Consider the following 18,553-nt stretch of genomic DNA (forward strand, 5'->3'; position numbering starts at 1 on the left):
CCTCTCCATCCTCCTCCCCTCCCCCACCCCTCCCCCCTCCACCACCCCTCCCCCCTCCACCTCCCCTCCCCTCTTCCCCTCCCCCCACTCCATCCCTCTCAACCCCCCTTATTCTCCCACCTCCCCCCTCGCTCCCTTCCCTCCCTCCCCTGCCCTCTCTAGGAAATAGATTTAAACTTTAAAATGTGAATAACTTGAAAAAATATAACACCGATTTCAATGAAACTTCTTTCATTAGCACCAAAGGGAGGGTGAGTAAGGTGGGCCTACAATTGTTGCACTATCGTGTACCGTTTTGGCTGTAGTTCAGGAACAAACAAACAAACAAACAAACAAACGAGTTTTAGTATATAGATGTTTGGTCTTTACATGTTGAAAGTCTCTCATTTTGCTCTGGCGCCCTCTGTTGGCCTTCCCTCCTTATTGACACAGGAGGCTGCAGACGCTGGAACCTTGAGCAAAAAAGCAAAGTGTTGGAGGAACAGTGGGTCAGGCAGCATCTGTGGGGAGGAAATGGACAGGCGACGTTTGGTCTTGGACTTTACATCAGCTTGAAGAAGGGTCCCACCCCAAAACATCGTCTGTCCACTTCCCTCACTGATGCTGCCTGACCTGCTGAGTTCCTCCAGCAGTCTGTTTCTTTGTTTCACTCCTTATCATTGGATAGAACAGAGCTGCTGTTGTTTGTGTCACTGCTATGTTTTATCGGGGAGCTTTCGAGTTTGAATGAATGTAATGAAATCATAGATTCCCCATGGGGGAAGTGTGATTTACCTATCTAATTATAATTTAACTTCATTATGTCTCTCTTCAAATCTTTCTCCATCTTCATGTGTCCCGGTCTCTCTATCTTTGTGCCCCAGTATCTCTGTGCCCCAGTGGCTCTGCCTTTGTGTCCCAGTGTCTCTGATCCTGTCTCTGGGTCCCAGTGTCACTGCCCCTGTCTCTGTGTCCCAGTGTCTCTGATCCTGTCTCTGTGTCGCACTGTCTCTGATCCTGTCTCTGTGTCCCACTGTCTCTGATCCTGTCTCTGTGTACCACTGTCTCTGATCCTGTCTCTGTGTCCCACTGTCTCTGATCCTGTCTCTGTGTCCCACTGTCTCTGATCATGTCTCTGTGTCTTACTGTCTCTGTCCCTGTCCATGGGTCCCAGTGTCTCTGTCCCTGTCCCTGTGTTTAATCTCAGTGTCTCTGTCCCTGTCTTTATGTTGCAATGTCTCTATCCCTGTCTCTCAGTTTCTGTCCATTCTTGTTTATCAGTCTCTCTGCCAGGATGTCTTTGCATATCACTGTACTTGGATCTCTCTGCCTCAGAGTCCACCTGCCCATTGTCACTGCGGCCCTTGTTCACTGTGGTGTGGGAGGTGTACTTCTTTCAGCTCAGACCAGATCTGGAGGGGTTAACTAACACCTCTCTACTAGAATATTCTGCCTCGGCAATTCTTCAGCTCATGCTCTTTCATACTTCCAGGATAATTAACTGCATTCAAAAGCTATTAATCAGAAGACGTCAGCTGATCACTGCTGGAGATTTCCTTGAAGGTTTAGTTCATACCTGTCAGAGGCGATGGATGGGAACTAATGGGGATGTAATTGGAGCCGAGCGTTCAGTCTCCTGCTGGGAAGTCCACTAATTACTGAGAATGTGTGGCTGGCATTCCGATGCTGCAGAAACCTGGATGCAGGGGAGAGGGAGAGTGCAGAGAAATGGCAAAACGGGCAAAGATGTGGCAAGAGACTGAGAGGGAGAGTGCAGAGAGAATGGCAAAACGGGCAAAGAGGCAGCAAGAGACAGTGAGAGGGAGAGTGTAGAGAGATGGGCAAAGAGGTGGCAAGAGACAGTGAGGTAGTGCAGAGAGAAAGGCAAAGCAAGCAAAGAGGCAGCAAGAGACTGAGAGGGAGAGTGCAGAGAGATTGGCAAAATGGGCAAAGAGGCGGCAAGAGACAGTGAAGGACAGAGAAATAAGGAATTAAACAGTGGTAGAGGCAATAAAGAGAGAGAACAGAGTTAGAATTATATAGAAACAGTAAGAACCCTAGTGATAAGGAAACAAAGGGGGGCTGAGGAAGAGAGGGAAACAGATCGATAGGGGGTGACCGTGAGAAAGACTGGAAATACCCAGCAGGTCGAGCAGCATCCATGAGTATTTGTCATCTATCTCCACTGAGATAAAACATAGACAATGCTGGAAACAACTCAGCAAGTCAGGCAGTCTCTGTGGAAAGACAGAATTGACGGTTCAGGTCCCTTCATCAGAATGCTGCTGAATCCACTGAGATGTACCAATAATGATGTTTAATTTCATTTTATTCAAACTTTCCTATTTGCCAAGATATTTGTGGATGAAGTAGCACGGCTATATGACAAAGTATCAAGAATCGATCACAGTGCAAAACTGAAGGCACATGTAGATCCCACTAGAATCTTAAATAAAACACAGAAAATCCCGGAAATATTCAGCAGGTCAGGCAGCATCTACAGAGAGAAAAACTTAATGTCTAGGGTTGATGGCTTTCATTGGAATTGGGAAAAGTCTAAAAGCAAACAAGCTTTCAGTAGGAGGGAAGTGGCAGGGGCATTACATAGAACAGTGCAGCACAAGAACTGGCTCTATTCGGCCCACAATGTTCATGTCGAACATGATACCAAATTAAACTAATCTCCTCTGCCTGCAAATTTAAAAAAAACTGCTGGAGTGACTCAGCGGGGCTCAGGCAGCATCTTTGGAGAATATGAATAGATGACGTTTCGGGTCAATGGACAATAGACAATAGGTGCAGGAGTAGGCCATTCGGCCCTTCGAGCCAGCACCACTATTCAATGTGATCATGGCTGATCATTCTCAATCAGTACCCCATTCCTGCCTTCTCCCCATACCCCCTGACTCCACTATCCTTAATCAGAATCAGAATTACCTTTATTGTCATCTGAAAAACAAGTCTTTTGGACGAGATTTCGTCACCCACAGTCCAACAGTAAGAGCAATAAAATAAGCAATTACACAACCACAAAACAACACAAAAAAAAAAAAAGAAACATCCATCACAGTGAGTCTCCTCCAGTCACCTCCTCACTGTGATGGAAGGCCAGAATGTAATTTCTCTTCCCCTGCCGTCTTTTCCCGCAGCTCTATCTAGTTCTCTCTTGAATGCATTCAGAGACTTGGCCTCCACTGCCTTCTGAGGCAGTGAATTCGACAGATTCACAACTCTCTGACTGAAAAAGTTTTTCCTCATCTCTGTTCTAAATGGCCTACCCCTTATTCTTAAACTGTGGCCCCTGGTTCTGGACTCCCCCAACATTGGGAACACGTTTCCTGCCTCTAACGTGTCCAATCCCTTAATAATCTTATATGTTTCGGTGAAATCCCCTCTCATCCTTCTAAATTCCAGTGTATACAAGCCTAGCCACTCCAGTCTTTCAACATACGACAGTCCCGCCATTCCGGGAATTCACCTAGTAAACCTACGCTGCACGCCTTCAATAGCAAGAATATCCTTCCTCAAATTTGGAGACCAAAACTGCACACAGTACTCCAGGTGTGGTCTCACTAGGGCACTATACAACTACAGATGGACTTCTTTGCTCCTATACTCAACTCCTCTCGTTATGAAGGCCAACATTCCATTGGCTTTCTTCACTGCCTGCTGTACCTGCATGCTTCCTTTCAGTGACTGATGCACTAGGACACCAAGATCCCTTTTCCTAACTTGACACCATTCAGATAATAATCTGCCTTCTTATTCTTACTACCAAATCTCACACTTATCCACATTAAACTGCATCTGCCATGCATCCGCCCACTCACACAACCTGTCTAAATCACCCTTCTTCTAACTGATTGTGGGGTAAAGGCAGGGGGCAGGACAAAGCTTGGCAGGTGGATGCAGATGAGGGTGGGATTTGATATGTAAATAGTTGGGCAAAGGCCAGAGATGAAAAGACAGTTGTGAGACAAAAGGATTGAAGAGTTGTGAAGCGTCCAGCACAGGGGAGAGAGGGGGTTTGTAGTTAGCTAAAATTAAATAATTCAATGTTCATACCATATGTTCAGACCTGCCAGGCTTCGTCTTGCCCCCCCCCCCAATCAGTTTGAAGAAGGGTTACGACCCAAAACGTCACTGATCCATGCTGCATGACCTGCTGAGTTACTCCAGCAGTTTGTGTCTTTGTTTGTAAACCAGCATCTGCAGTTCCTTGTTTCTACAGAATAAAGCAAATGCCTTGATGAGCTGGAGACCAAGAGAATCTGAGGAAAGCAAGTGGTGGTGGTGATGGGGCTGAGAGGTGGCAATGAGGACTTGATTATTGCAATTGATCTGTCTGCAAAGATGTAAGTGGAGGTGAACTGGAAACGAGGAGAGATAGAAAACAATCTGAAACTATGCGATGTGCAACATTAGTCAATGGAAATCTCAAATAACAAAATTCTGGAAACTTCATGATGATGAAGTGCTTTGTGAGGTTGGCTATGAATTATGTCAACTCTTATCTTAGCAAGGATCACTACAGTTTGCCTACCACTGCAATAGATCAATAGGAGATGTGCTTTTACTGGCTCTCCACTGGGCCATGTGGACATGAAGAATGCTATGTCACACTGTTGTTCATTGACTAGCTCAACGCTTAACACCTTCATCTCCAAACCTGCCAAGTTGCTCGGGGAACTGGGTCAAAGAGAATCCAAAGAGATTATATATATATATATAAAAAGAAAAGGAGTAACTAGAGAGAGAATTGGACCCCTCAAAGATCAAATTGGATACCTATCTGTAGAGCCACAGCAGATAGGCGAGGTCCTCAATGAATATTTCTCCTCTGTTTTTACCACAAGGAAAGACATGAAGACTAGGAAACTCAGGGAAGGTAACGGGGTTGTCTTGGACAAGGATTTGCACAATGAGGTTGTGTGTGACTGGTGCCCTGCTCTGTGGAAGGTAGATGATAAGCTAGGGAGAGGCACGTTTGCTGTCATTGAACTGTTGTTTTCAATCTAAAAGGATTCTAAAATTGTGGAACTGAAGGGCATGTCATCAGGAAATGATTGCCAGTGACAAGGGTCTCGACCCGAAACGTCACCCATTCCTTCTCTCCCGAGATGCTGCCTGACCTGCTGAGTTACTCCAGCATTTTGTGAATAAATCGATTTGTACCAGCATCTGCAGTTATTTTCTTATACGACAAGGCATCTGTTGTGTCACGGTATGTTGTCTCCTGGTGCCTTGCTGCATTTAAAGTTTCACACCCATCCCGTGGCCAGCTTACTGCAGGGAATGTGCTTTCATGATGCCTCCTTCATCACACTCTCTGATTTGAATATGTAATGAGCTCCTGCATTCTGATTTGAATGAGTAATGAGCTCCTGCACTTGCTTCAGTGATTCACAGGCAGTGGTGAGCCTGGCTTCAGGGGGTGAAATGCCTAACGCATCAGCCTCTTCAGCTGGAGTCTCGGTTTAAATGCATCAATTCACACTGAAAACACCTCTGTGCGCTAGGATCTGTGGGGTCCTGGATGGGTGGAGGGAGCAGATTCCAATCTCACTTAACAAAGAGGGATCAACATTACTCATCAATGGGGTGTGAAGAGCCATGACTCCTGGGAAGAACTTGTATGGGTTTCAGAGAACTTGGAAGAAAAGCTTCATTATCCCATCATAGCGTAATTGAGGGCAGTGAGGTGACATTGGAAGCCTCATACTTGTGTGGGCAAAGTGGGATTACATTGCGTGGATAGACTAGAAATAGCCCATCAGCCCAATATATCCATTGAACCCTTTCCTATCTACATGCATCCCATAAGCCGCACTACGCCTGTATCCTTCTTTACGCCCATGTGTCTATCTAAATGTCTCATAGTGATTGTATCTGATTCCACCACCTTCACGTATCACTTTCCAGACATCAATCACTGCGTAAAAAACACTTGCAATCCTCTTTAAAACTCCTTCCTCTCTCCTTAAACTACGCCCTCTTGATTTTGATCCTCTACCATGATGATGGTATCAAACGGTCATCTATTCCTCTCAGGGAGGGAAGAAAAAGTTGAGATAGATTGCATAGGATCAGATAGTGTGATATAAATGTGTGAGTGAAGGGTGGATTAGATTGGAGGCATGTTAAAGAGTACAGGGGTGAGGGGAGAATTTGGTTATATAGGAACGGATATGAAACGAACTGTGAAATAAGGGAGATGATGAGATAGAGTTTAAAGTCTGTATGTTCCTGTTAAGAGTGAAGGGCAAGGCCAACAGAAGTAGGGAACCCTAGATGTAAGAAAATAACTGCAGATGCTGGTACAAATCGAAGGTATTTATTCACAAAATGCTGGAGTAACTCGGCAGGTTACTCTCCTCAGCATCTCAGGAGAGATGCTCTCCTCAGCATCTCAACTCTCCTCAGCATCACAGGAGAGAAGGAATGGGTGACGTTTCGGGTCGAGACCCTTCTTCAGACTGATGTCAGGGGACGGGACAAAGGAAGGATATAGGTGGAGACATGAAGATAGTGGGAGATCTGGGAAGGGGGAGGGGAAGAGAGGGACAGAGGAACTATCTAAAGTTGGAGAAGTCAATGTTCATACCGCTGGGCTGCAAGCTGCCCAGGTGAAATATGAGGTACTGTTCCTCCAATTTCCGGTGGGACTCACTATGGCACTGGAGGAAGCCCATGACAGAAAGGTCAGACTGGGAGTAGGAAGGGGAGTTGAAGTGCTCAGCCACCGGGAGATCAGGTTGGTTAAGGCGGACTGAGCGAAGGTGTTAAGCGAAGCGATCGCCGAGCCTGCGTTTGATTTCGCCAATGTAAAGAAGTCTATCCAGTGCCATAGTGAGGCCCACCGGAAATTGGGCTGTGGGTCGGGGTCAGACTAGCACTGGGCTGTGGGTCGGGGTCGGACTAGCACTGGGCTGTGGGTCGGGGTAAGGGGGTCAGACTAGCACTGGGCTGTGGGTCGGGGTCAGACTAGCACTGGGCTGTGGGTCGGGGTAAGGGGGTCAGACTAGCATTGGGCTGTGGGTCGGGGTCAGAGTAGCACTGGGCTGTGGGTCGGGGTCAGACTAGCACTGGGCTGTGGGTCGGGGGTCAGACTAGCTGTGGGCTGGGGTCAGACTAGCACTGGGCTGTGGGTCGGGGGTCAGACCAGCACTGGGCTGTGGGTTGGGGTCATACTAGCACTGGGCTGTGGGTCGGGGGTCAGACTAGCACTGGGCTGTGGGTCGGGGTCAGACTCGCACTGGGCTGTGGGTCGGGGGTCAGACTCGCACTGGGCTGTGAGGGGAGGTCGGGGTCAGACTAGCACTGGGCTGTGGGTCGGGGGTCAGACTAGCACTGGGCTGTGAGTCGGGATCAGACTAGCACTGGGCTGTGAGTCGGGATCAGACTAGCACTGGGCTGTGAGTCGGGAGTCAGACCAGCACTGGGCTGTGGAGGGGGGGGGGGGGGTCGGGTTCGGGGCCATGGATAACGCTGGGCTGCCATTGGTCCCCGCGCCAGGCTGCGCGAGCGCGGATTGGCTCCAGTGATACGAGCGTTGCGATTGGTCGGAAGACTGCAGGACGGCGGATCTCATTGGAGCGGCTGACAGATGGCTCCGTCGCCAATTGCCCAGTGCCAGCCCGCACCCATTGGCCAGCGACGGCCTGGTGCGCTTCCATTGGCCAGCGCCGGCCCAGCGCGCTCCCATTGGCCAGCGCTGGCCCAGAGCGTTCCCATTGGTCAGCGCCGGCCCAGCGCGCTCCCATTGGCCAGCGGTTCGCGAGCCACCGGTTCCCGCCTCCTGCCGGCGGTTGTCCGCTCGGCGGCGCCGCTCCCGGTCGGTGGCCTCTCGGCGCCGCTCGAGCGCCACTGACGTCCTCTGACCGGCTCCCGGGACGATGAGGAATCGGCAGCTCCCAGCGCGAAGTCGAGAACACAGCGGTGAGAGCCAGGGAAAGGACGAGATAGAAGGGGGGGGAGGGGGGAGAGAGAGGGGGGAGAGAGAGGGGGGAGAGAGAGGGGGGAGAGAGAGGGGGGAGAGAGAGGGGGGAGAGAGAGGGGGGAGAGAGAGGGGGGGGAGAGGGGGGAGAGGGAGGGGAGGGGGGAGAGAAGGGGGGAGAGAGGGATGGGAGGGGGGGGGAGAGGGGGGAGGGGGGGAGAGGGGAGGGGGGGAGAGAAGGGGGGAGAGAGGGATGGGAGGGGGGGGGGAGAGGGGGGAGGGGGGAGAGGAGAGGGGAGGGGAGAGAGGGGGGGGAGGGGGAGAGAGTGTGGGGGGAGGGGGAGAGAGTGGGGGGGAGGGGGAAAGGGAGTGGGGGGGGAGAGAGAGGGGTGACAATAGACAATAGGTGCAGGAGGAGGCCATTCGGCCCTTCGAGCCAGCACCGCCATTCAATGTGATCATGGCTGATCATTCTCAATCAGTACCCCGTTCCTGCCTTCTCCCCATACCCCCTGACTCCGCTATCATTAAGAGCTCTATCCAGCTCTCTCTTGAATGCATTCAGAGAATTGGCCTCTACTGCCTTCTGAGGCAGGGAATTCCACAGATTCACAACTCTCTGACTGAAAAGGTTTTCCTCATCTCAGTTCTAAATGACCTACCCCTTATTCTTAAACAGTGGCCCCTTGTTCTGGACTCCCCCAACATTGGGAACATGTTTCCTGCCTCTAACATGTCCAACCCCTTAATAATCTTATACGTTTCGTTAAGATCTCCTCTCATCCTTCTAAATTCCAGTGTATACAAGCCTAGTCGCTCCAGTCTTTCAACATATGATAGTCCCGCCATTCCGGGAATTAACCTAGTAAACCTACGCTGCACACCCTCAATAGCAAGAATATCCTTCCTCAAATTTGGAGACCAAAACTGCACACAGTACTCCAGGTGCGGTCTCACTAGGGCCCTGTACAACTGCAGAAGGACCTCTTTGCTCCTATACTCAACTCCTCTTGTTATGAAGGCCAACATTCCATTGGCTTTCTTCACTGCCTGCTGTACCTGCATGCTTCCTTTCAGTGACTGATGCACTAGGACACCCAGATCTCGTTGTACGTCCCCTGTTCCTAACTTGACACCATCCAGATAATACTCTACCTTCCTATTCTTACCACCAAAGTGGATAACCTCACACTTATCCACATTAAACTGCATCTGCCATGCATCCGCCCACTCACACCACCTGTCCAAGTCACCCTGCAACCTCATAGCATCTTCTTCACAGTTCACACTACCACTCAGCTTTGTATCATCTGCAAATTTGCTAATGGTACTTTTAATCCCTTCATCCAAGTCATTAATGTATATTGGAGTGGGAAAGGGGGGGGGGAGAGAGGGAAAGAGAGTGGGGGGAGAGAGGGAAAGAGAGTGGGGGGAGGGGGAGAGAGAGTGGGGTGGAGGGGGAGAGAGAGTGGGGGGGAGGGGGAGAGTGGGGTGGAAGGGGGAGAGAGTGGGGGAGGGGGAGAGAGAGTGGGGGAGGGGGAGAGGGAGGGGGGGAGAGAGTGGGGGAGGGGGAGAGAGAATGGGGGGGAGAGGGAGTGGGGCAGGGGGAGACAGAATGGGGGAGGGGGAGAGAGAGTGGAGGGGGGTGGGTGAGAGTGGGGACGAAGGGGAGAGAGAGTGGGGAGGAGAGGGGAGGGGTGACAGAGGGGAGGAAGAAGCGGAGATGGGGAGGAGGGGGGGGAGAGATTGGGGAGGAAGGGGGGGAGAGTGTAGGGAGGAAGGGGTGTTGGGGAGTCGGAGGCGGGGAGGGGGATGATCCGGAGGAGGGTTTAAGGGGAGAGGGAGCGATGGGAGCAGGAAAGTGGGGAAGCAGCACCCAAACCAACCTCGTTTCTAGGCCAGCATAATCATGGACGAGTTGCACCCTGACCACTCCCTCTTCTCCCCTCTCCCATCAGGAAAAAGGTATAGCAGTGTGAAAACGCACACCTCTAGATTCAGGGATGGTTTCTTTCCAGCTGTTATCAGGCAACTGAAGCATGCTACTACCACCAGAGAGCAGTGGAGTCTTTGGTGACCCTCGGACTGTCTTTGATTGGACTTTGCTGGTTTTACCTTGCACTAAACATTATTTCCTTATCCTGCATCTATACACTGTAAATGATTCAATTATAATCTTGTTTTGTCTTTCTGCTGACTGGTTAGCACGCATCAAAAGCTTTCCACTACACCTGACAATAACCTAAACTAAACTGAGGGGAGAAGGAGAGGGGTGATCAATTTAGAGAGGAGGAAGTGGGGATTCAGAATAAAAGGGAATAAATGTGAAAGAGATGGAGTAGTGTTTAGTTGTGAGGGTAGGGGAGGAGGTGGCAGAAGAGGAAGGGGTAGGTGGCTTGTGAGCTCGAGGAATGGGGAACTGGGAAGAAAGGCGGGGACTATGGAAAAGGAGGGGTGAGGTAGCAGAGAGGAAGATGGGGTGAGAAGCTTGGGGAGGAATTGAAAACAGGAGGGGGAAGGTCAAAGGTTATGTTTGGGGGGAATAAGAGCATTACAACTCACCCTGTGCCAGCACCATTATGGAAACAGCAAGGTTCCATTATGGTCGCAAGCATCTGTGGAAGGAGGAACAAAGTTCGTATTTCAAATTGAGGACTTGTGAAATGGGGGGTCAGACTCTGAATAAATGTCAACTAGAAGCATTAAATGTTCTCTTTGCACATTACTTGCCCGACATGCTGAATGTTTCCAGCATTTTCTGTTTTATTTCAGATTTATAGCTTCTGCGTTTTAGCTCTTCATTTTTTGCTGCTTCTCACCTGTTCTTATACCACCGTGCTTGCTCTCATTTAGTTAACACTCTTGGGGGAATTTTCTCATAAAACAATCCTTGAATTTTCTGCCTTTATGGATTGCTTTCCTGATTTCCATCTTCAGTTGCCTTATTAATCCATGTCTCTCTTTTTCCAGAATTGAATGTTTGAATCTCTCCAATCAGGTTTCTGCCTTCACGTAGTACCAAAGCAGCTCTGATCAAGATCATCTCATGATATCCTTGCTTGAGATATAGGTAATGTATTTCTAGTAGTTTTCAACCAATTTGTAATTGACTCCAAAGCATTTCTATTGTTAATAAGTTGGTCGAACTGCCTCCATTCCTATTTATTTGTTCTTAAGCAAGTAGTTTCTGCCTGCAATTCCTGTTACTGTTATTTTTCCCAGAACGATCCATCTTTTTGACTGTAACTATTTTCACTTCTGTAGCACTGTTCAGGTTTGCCACTGCTGCAGTTTAACGTTTAAATGCTTATTTGTGTCTGTTACCTTTATACCTACAATTCTATTGAGACTGGCTGTAAAATCAAGCTTTCCTCTCTGTATATTAATTTAATACTTTGTTTATCTGTGTGAACATGACTACATTGGATATGCCATGCCTTAATTTTAAATTTCTCATCACTCCCGTTGTGGGTTGGCTCTTATCTGGGGTCTGGTACCCTAACTCCATCTCATCCTGCCGTACAAGCCTTCATTCTATTCCAATACTGGTCCCCTGAGCATCTCACTCAACAGCAATGCAGTCATATGCTGTAGCCCCAAGTTCTAGATTTCTGTTTTGGAGCTCTGTCTCTTCATCTGATTCTTATCCTTTAAGATGCTCCTTGCAACAAGCTCTTGATTATTTGGCTTATTATCCTGGTGGCTGCAACTAGTTTAATGTTCTCATGGAGTGCTTTGGATTATTTTACTGCTAAAAGTTACATAGACAGAAATAGCTGTTCCAATCAGTGGTTATATTTCTACATTTTGAATACTGGAATACTATCAAAGTCCAGACTTCAACTACAGTGTGTGGGTGAGTTTTACTAAAAATATATAATTAAATACGACAAATTGAATACTAGAAAGTGCATAAAGTGTTAGCAGAGTCCTCATTAGCCAGAGAAACAACTTGCCCTTGAGGAACAAGCAATAAATCCAGCTAGGGACCTCTATCAAATCTTCAAATAGATATTATGTATTGAAGACTCCAGAATCATTTAGAGATAACACGTACGTACGTACCTGTGTCCACAATGAGAGCCTGCATCAGCTGCCTCCGTGTAGCAGCTTTGTTTTTCTGGCCCAAGGGAAGGTTCAGGGAACTCATCAATGATCTCATCCCTTATGTTGATTGTTGAAGTTATTCACTAGTAGTTCACAGGCAAAAGAAAGGAACCTGGGTAACCTTGAGTAAGGAAAATGAAGGCTGAAATTAAAAGGAAAATTAGGAAGGATAAGAGGGCAAGTACTCAGCAAGTTAGGAAGCACGTGGTGTGAGAAAGGGTGTTTCAGATCAGCGGCTTGTAATAAAACATCTTCAATCTGAAACATCAATGTTTCACTTCCCAAAGATGCCATGTGACCTGAGGTTTTCCAACCTTTCCTATTTTTATTGCAGGCAATACTCAGTAGCTCATGCAGCACCTTTGGGAAATGAGTCATGTTTCAGGTGAAAGATCTTTCTGGACGGTTCTGAGGATTGGAGATGCTGGAATTTCAAGAAAAAAAAAACTGCTGGATGAACTTGTGGGTATCTGCGGAGGGAAATGGATAGACAATGTTTCTGAAGGATCGCGACCGAAAATATTGTCTATCCATTTCTTTTTTCAGATTCTGCTGAGTTCCACCCAGTCCTGAAGAATGATTGTGGACTTGAAAGACAAACTCTGTTCCTTTCTCCAGAGATATTCTGTGATCTTGACCATATCTTTGCAGGTGCAGCAGGCAGTGAAGAAAGCGAATGGTATGTTGGCATTCATAGCGAGGGGATTTGAGTATAGGAGCAGGGAGGTTCTGCTGCAGTTGTACAGGGCATTGGTGAGACCACATCTGCTTTCCTGGAGTATTGCGTACAGGTTTGGTCTCCTAATCTGAGGAAAGACATTCTTGCCATAGAGGGAGTACAGAGAAGGTTCACCAGATTGATTCCTGGGATGGCAGGACTTTCATATGAAGAAAGACTGGATAGACTCGGCTTGTACTCGCTGGAATTTAGAAGATTGAGGGGGGATCTTATAGAAACTTACAAAATTCTTAAGGGGTTGGACAGGCTAGATGCAGGAAGATTGTTCCCGATGTTGGGGAAGTCCAGAACAAGGGGTCACAGTTTAAGGATAAGGGGGAAGTCTTTTAGGACCGAGATGAGAAAGTTTTTTTTCACACAGAGAGTGGTGAATCTGTGGAATTCTCTGCCACAGAAGGTAGTTGAGGCCAGTTCATTGGCTATATTTAAGAGGGAGTTAGATGTGGCCCTTGTGGCTAAAGGGATCAGGGGGTATGGAGAGAAGGCAGGTGCGGGATACTGAGTTGGATGATCAGCCATGATCATATTGAATGGCGGTGCAGGCTCGAAGGGCCGAATGGCCTACTCCTGCACCTATTTTCTATGTTTCTATCCAGCCAGTTCACCAATAACCTTTCACCAAAGGAAGGGAGGAAGCATGCCATCCATTCCCAAACTGGTGGGTATGGGATTCTAGACGCTGATTTACAATTAAGTGGCCAACAAGTAAATTGAATAACCACTCCAGAGAGGTACAGTGAGCCAAATATTAAGTGTACATGTGTTTTAGGTTGGTGAATGAGGTTGGAAAATGTCGAATGTAGAAAACAATAGAAATAGCACCTCAGGTTGGCAGACTGCCACACAAGGTTGCTTGGGCTCCACTTGTTCAAAATCTATATCGATGATGTCTCTGATGTCTCTAACATTCCTAAGTTTGCAGGACTAAGTAAGACTGTAAACAGTGATGAGGATTTGATGAGGCTTCAAAGGCATATACATAAGCTGACTGAGCATCGATGTGGCATATAGAATACAATGTGCAAACTATAGACAATGCAAAAGACTTCTTAAATATTGATGTCAAAAGGATATTCATCAGTCACTGAAAGTAGCGTAGGTGCAGCAGGAGACGTATAGCACAGAAACCGGCCCTTATGGCCTACCCCATTCATGCTGACCATGATGTGTACCTACGCTAATCCAATTTGCCTGCATTAGGCCCTCTGTGACTTACTATCTAAGTACCTGTCCAAATGCCTTATAAACATTGTAATTGTATCTGCATCCACTGTCTCCTGTGGTAGATATTCAACAAAGGAATCTGAAATAGTGTAAAAAGATATTCAAGTACAGTAATGGAATAAATGAATGAGTGGAGTAAGTGCTTTCAAGCTCCTGAATTTTCTCCCAGAATGTACAAGACCGAAATAAGAATGGCTAGGGTGGCAGGCATAGTTGGTGCTTCTTCCAGCTTTCTTCATGCAGCGAACCGAAAGATAGATTGTATGGAAGGAAATGTGATGGAAAGGATTGTGTTCACTACTCTACAGATTCAGGCAGTTGAGAGCTCAGCAATTGCCATACCAGGTTGAGAAGCATCCTGTTCTATAGCACATCTGTAGAATTTTGAGAGAATCTTCTCAGAAGCCTAAGAAACTAAATACATTGTCCTTTCTTGATCACTGCTTCAGTATAAAGGGACATGGTTGCTGGTAATATGGATGTTCTTTAAGATGTCAACCATCTCTGCTTCGTTGATGAGGACAGGTGGTGTCAGTCCTGCCCTTATATCGTAACCCTTCAAATTATTCACCCCCACATGTGTTTCCAGTTCCAGTTTTTAAAGGTATTGATCTGGTTTTTACCATTGCCATGTCGGTGAATTTCAGATCATAACTTAATCTGGCATATTTTTGGCTGAGCCAGATTACTCGGGTGTTCATCGTTTGTTGCAAAAAAAAGCAACAATTCAGCAAATCAGCAGCATCTGTGGCGGCAGAGGGATAAATGACGAATCAGATCAATACCCTGCGTCAGGACTGTGGAGTATGGATGAAGATAGCTTCTAAACTCTATCTTCCCTGTGCACTCTGTCCTGATATTATAAAGTCTGCTGACTTCTCTCTGATTTGGGGCTGGCATTTAATGTGAATAAAGGCTTGTGCCATAGTGTTCAGCAGCACCCTCATGTGGTGGGCTCCAGCACTGATCATTCAGCAGACAGGTTCCCATAGCTGTTAAGTCAAAAGCCATTGCTCAACAGAAGTTTGAGGCTGCCAGCACAAATCAATATCAAGGATGCCAGTCAAATGGTAAAATGTTTAGAGTGAGAGATTTTGTTCAGCTGCCTCAGTGGTTGCTGTAGGTATGTAAATTAAGAATGAACAATTGGAGCCTCAGCAAGTCTTCCTGTAGATGACATTGAATTCATACAGTGCTGTAATAGAACAATACAGCACACTTACAGGCCCTTTGGCCCGTGCAGTCTGTGTCAACCGTCATGCCAATCTAAACTACTCCCATCTGTCTGTCAAGGACCATATCCCTCTGTTTACCTCTCATTAAACAGAACAATAAATATACAATAAATTGTTAGTTGTTCTAAACTAAACTAGACCATGATAGTGCAAGAACGACAATGTGTAGAGCAACCATACTATTGCAAACAGATGAGGGAAAATGGTGGTCAGCTGGAACCACTTTAAGAGAGTGGGTGGAGGAAGGAGCGACGATGGAAATAGAAAGGGTGGGCAAAGGAAGAAGAAACCCAGGTGGATAAGAATCCAACTGTGGGTGATAATAGACAATAGACAATAGGTGCAGGAGTAGGCCATTCAGCCCTTCGAGCCAGCACCGCCATTCAATGCGATCATGGCTGATCACTCTCAATCTTGAATCAGTCCCCCGTTCCTGCCTTCTCCCCATACCCCCTCACTCCGCTATCCTTAAGAGCTCTATCCAACTCTCTCTTGAAAGCATCCAACGAACTGGCCTCCACTGCCTTCTGAGGCAGAGAATTCCACACCTTCACCACTCTCTGACTGAAAAAGTTCTTCCTCATCTCTGTTCTAAATGGCCTACCCCTTATTCTTAAACTGTGGCTCCTTGTTCTGGACTCCCCCAACATTGGGAACATGTTTCCTGCCTCTAATGTGTCCAATCCCCTAATTATCTTATATGTTTCAATAAGATGGGCAGATGTAACCAAGTTGGGGAGGCTGAGGGGGGTGGAATGGCAAAGGTGAACAAAGGGAGAGACAACCTAGGTGAATTGCAGGAAAGGAACACTAGTTGAAACTGAGAAATAGTGTTCATGCCGGCTGCCCAAGTCAAATGAGGTTCCCTGGTTAAAATTAGGCCTCATTGGCAGTAGTGAAGGGAACATGCACCTTCAACCTCCTCTATTGTATTTGGTGCTTTCAATGTGGCTTACTGAACATAGAGAGTAAATGGATAGGAAAGATTTAGAGGGAAATGAGCCAAACACAAGCAAATGGATCAGGCTCAGATAGACATCTTGGTCAGTATGGGTGAGTTGGGCCAAAAGGCCTGTTTCCATGCTGTATCACTCGATGATGTTATGACTTTTGGAGACACAAAGCATAAATTAGTTAACCATTTTGCAGAGCATCTGTGCTTTTACTACAATCATTTTGAGCTTCCAGTTTGCATGTCATTTCAACTCCTTCACAATTTCCATGCCCACGTGTCTGTTCTTAGCCTTTCTTGGGGCATTGAGTTAAAAAGTTGGGAAGTTATATGCAGCTGTATAAAACTCTCGCTTGGTCACAGTTGGAGTATTGTGTGTAATTCTGCTCACTGCACTACAGGAAGGGCGTGGAAGCTTTGGAGATGGTGTACACGATGGTCCTTGGTGTATTGCTTGGAATAGAGAGTATTAGCTTGAGAGATTGGCCAAACTTGTTGGGGTTGGATTGTGTTCTCTGGAGCATTAGAGGCTCGGGTGACTGAGAGAATTTATAAAATTTATAAAATTGAGAGGCATAGATGGGGTAGGCTGGAAATGTCAGGGACTGTAGAGCATAAGATGAGAGGGGGAATGATTAAAGGAGATATGTAAGGCCTGTTTTAGTGGTGGGTGCCTGGAACATGCTGCCGAGGAGAAGTTGAGGGGAGGGGTTTGGTGGAAGCAGATAACATGATGAATTTCAAGAGATTTGTGCGGGGATGTGAACATGCTGGGAATGGGAAATATGAATCGTGTGCAGTCAGATGGGATTAGTTTAATTCGGCCTAATGGTTGGTGTAAACATGGACTGAGGGTGTGTTCCTGTGTTGTACAGTTCTACATCTTGAGATATATTTTAGAATAATTTTCACATTGTCTGTGATGAGCATAAAGTCACCAGCAATGGAGGACGGGGATTAGAAAGTGGCTAACGTGGATGGGTTTAAGTGATCGTAATAAACTCTGCAAAATACATTCATAGCTCTGTAGTTATGTCATCGGAAGCATGCCTTTGTCAGACTGTATTAATATTGACTGCAAAGGCAGATAGGAGCTGGTAAATGCCAGGGCTCAGCCTTATCTGCCAGGAGCAGACAAAGCTGGTTGTTATCAGCAATGTGCAGTGTGCATACTGAGCTGCTCAATCTTTTCAGTGCCTGCTGGTCATTCTGACAAGGAATGGAATCATGTTAGACTAACCAGAGAGATTGAAGTTTTGGATGAATGAGGGGGACGAGAAGAAGAAATAAAATTAATAAATGATCTCTGCCTTTATTTCATTAATATTTAACCTAATGGCATTCTCAGCTGTTCTTTTATTCTCACTACTCACTTTTTCTTTATCTTCCTTTCCGTTCCCAAGTCCTCTCCTCACCAGTAATGTTGGCTTCATATCAAAGTATTTTCTGCTGTTGTTCTGTCGGGTCATTGTTATAAGTCATGCCCTGAGGGAGTACTACCCTGTGGGGATTGCACCATTGTTGATGGTGCCAGTATTTGAAGACCACAGAGGTTCCATCTACTGAGTATGAATATCCTATGGTACCAGTCAGAGTGCAAAGGGCATTGGCCTGATGTGCCAGTCATCACCTAGCAAGTAACACATTAATTGGTTGGAAGAAGGGTCTCGACCCGAAATGTCACCCATTCCTTCTCTCCAGATGCTGCCTGTCCCACGGAGTTACTCCAGCATTTAGTGTCTACCTTTAATTGGTTGGACCTTGGTTCTTGTAAATTGGTTCCTGCTGATTACACAGCAACAGTGGTGGGTCTTCTCAAGTCTCAAGTGTTTTCTATAATTATTTTTGCATGGGATATTGATGTCTGGCAAAACCAGAATTTATTTAACATAATTCGTAGCATCCCTCAGCTGAACAGGCAGGTAAGAGCATAGACTTGTGTATAGGCTATATTGAGATGACGGATGTCTTTCTGCAAAAGGCATTGGGAAATATAGTTACTTTCAGGCATGTGAATTTTCCGCGTTTCCACAGATTTCCGCATTTTTAAAATCCATTTTCCGTGCATTTTGCATGGTTTCTGGTTTTTTCACTTTGCCAAATAAACGGAGAAATTGGATCAAAAATAAATAAAGAAAAAAAATAAATGATGTATAGACTTGTAATGAACACTAGGGTCCTGCGAGAAATCCCCTCCCTGGAAGTCTCCTCAAAAATGTGGCACCTAGGCCAAGGCAGCCAATCCCGACCTCATTGGGACTTCCATGGCCAAATTGTCAATTCGGCCGCTAGAGGTCGCTAGGGGTTCTGCGAGAAATCTTCCGTGCCATGGAAGTCTTCCCGAAAATGTGGCACTAGGCTGGGCAAGGCAGCCAATCTCG

At 46.7% G+C, this 18,553-nt stretch overlaps 1 protein-coding gene across 8 annotated transcripts in view; it reads left to right on the forward strand.

Annotated features, from left to right (window-relative positions):
- The window catches only part of cbfa2t3 (CBFA2/RUNX1 partner transcriptional co-repressor 3), a 116,429-nt gene that overhangs the window by 6,480 nt on the left and 91,396 nt on the right, over positions 1–18,553 (forward strand). For 6 of the 8 annotated variants that reach the window (XM_078400903.1, XM_078400901.1, XM_078400899.1 and 3 more), the window contains exons 1-2: positions 7,764–7,917; positions 10,886–10,985. The gene's annotated coding sequence lies outside the window, so the exon portion shown is untranslated. Of the gene's footprint in view, positions 1–7,763; positions 7,918–10,885; positions 10,986–18,553 lie in introns of those variants that run through there. The other 2 variants (XM_078400906.1, XM_078400904.1) reach the window with 1 other exon arrangement.

Source organism: Rhinoraja longicauda, chromosome 6, assembly GCF_053455715.1.
Source record: "Rhinoraja longicauda isolate Sanriku21f chromosome 6, sRhiLon1.1, whole genome shotgun sequence".
Taxonomy (NCBI): Eukaryota; Metazoa; Chordata; class Chondrichthyes; order Rajiformes; family Arhynchobatidae; genus Rhinoraja; species Rhinoraja longicauda.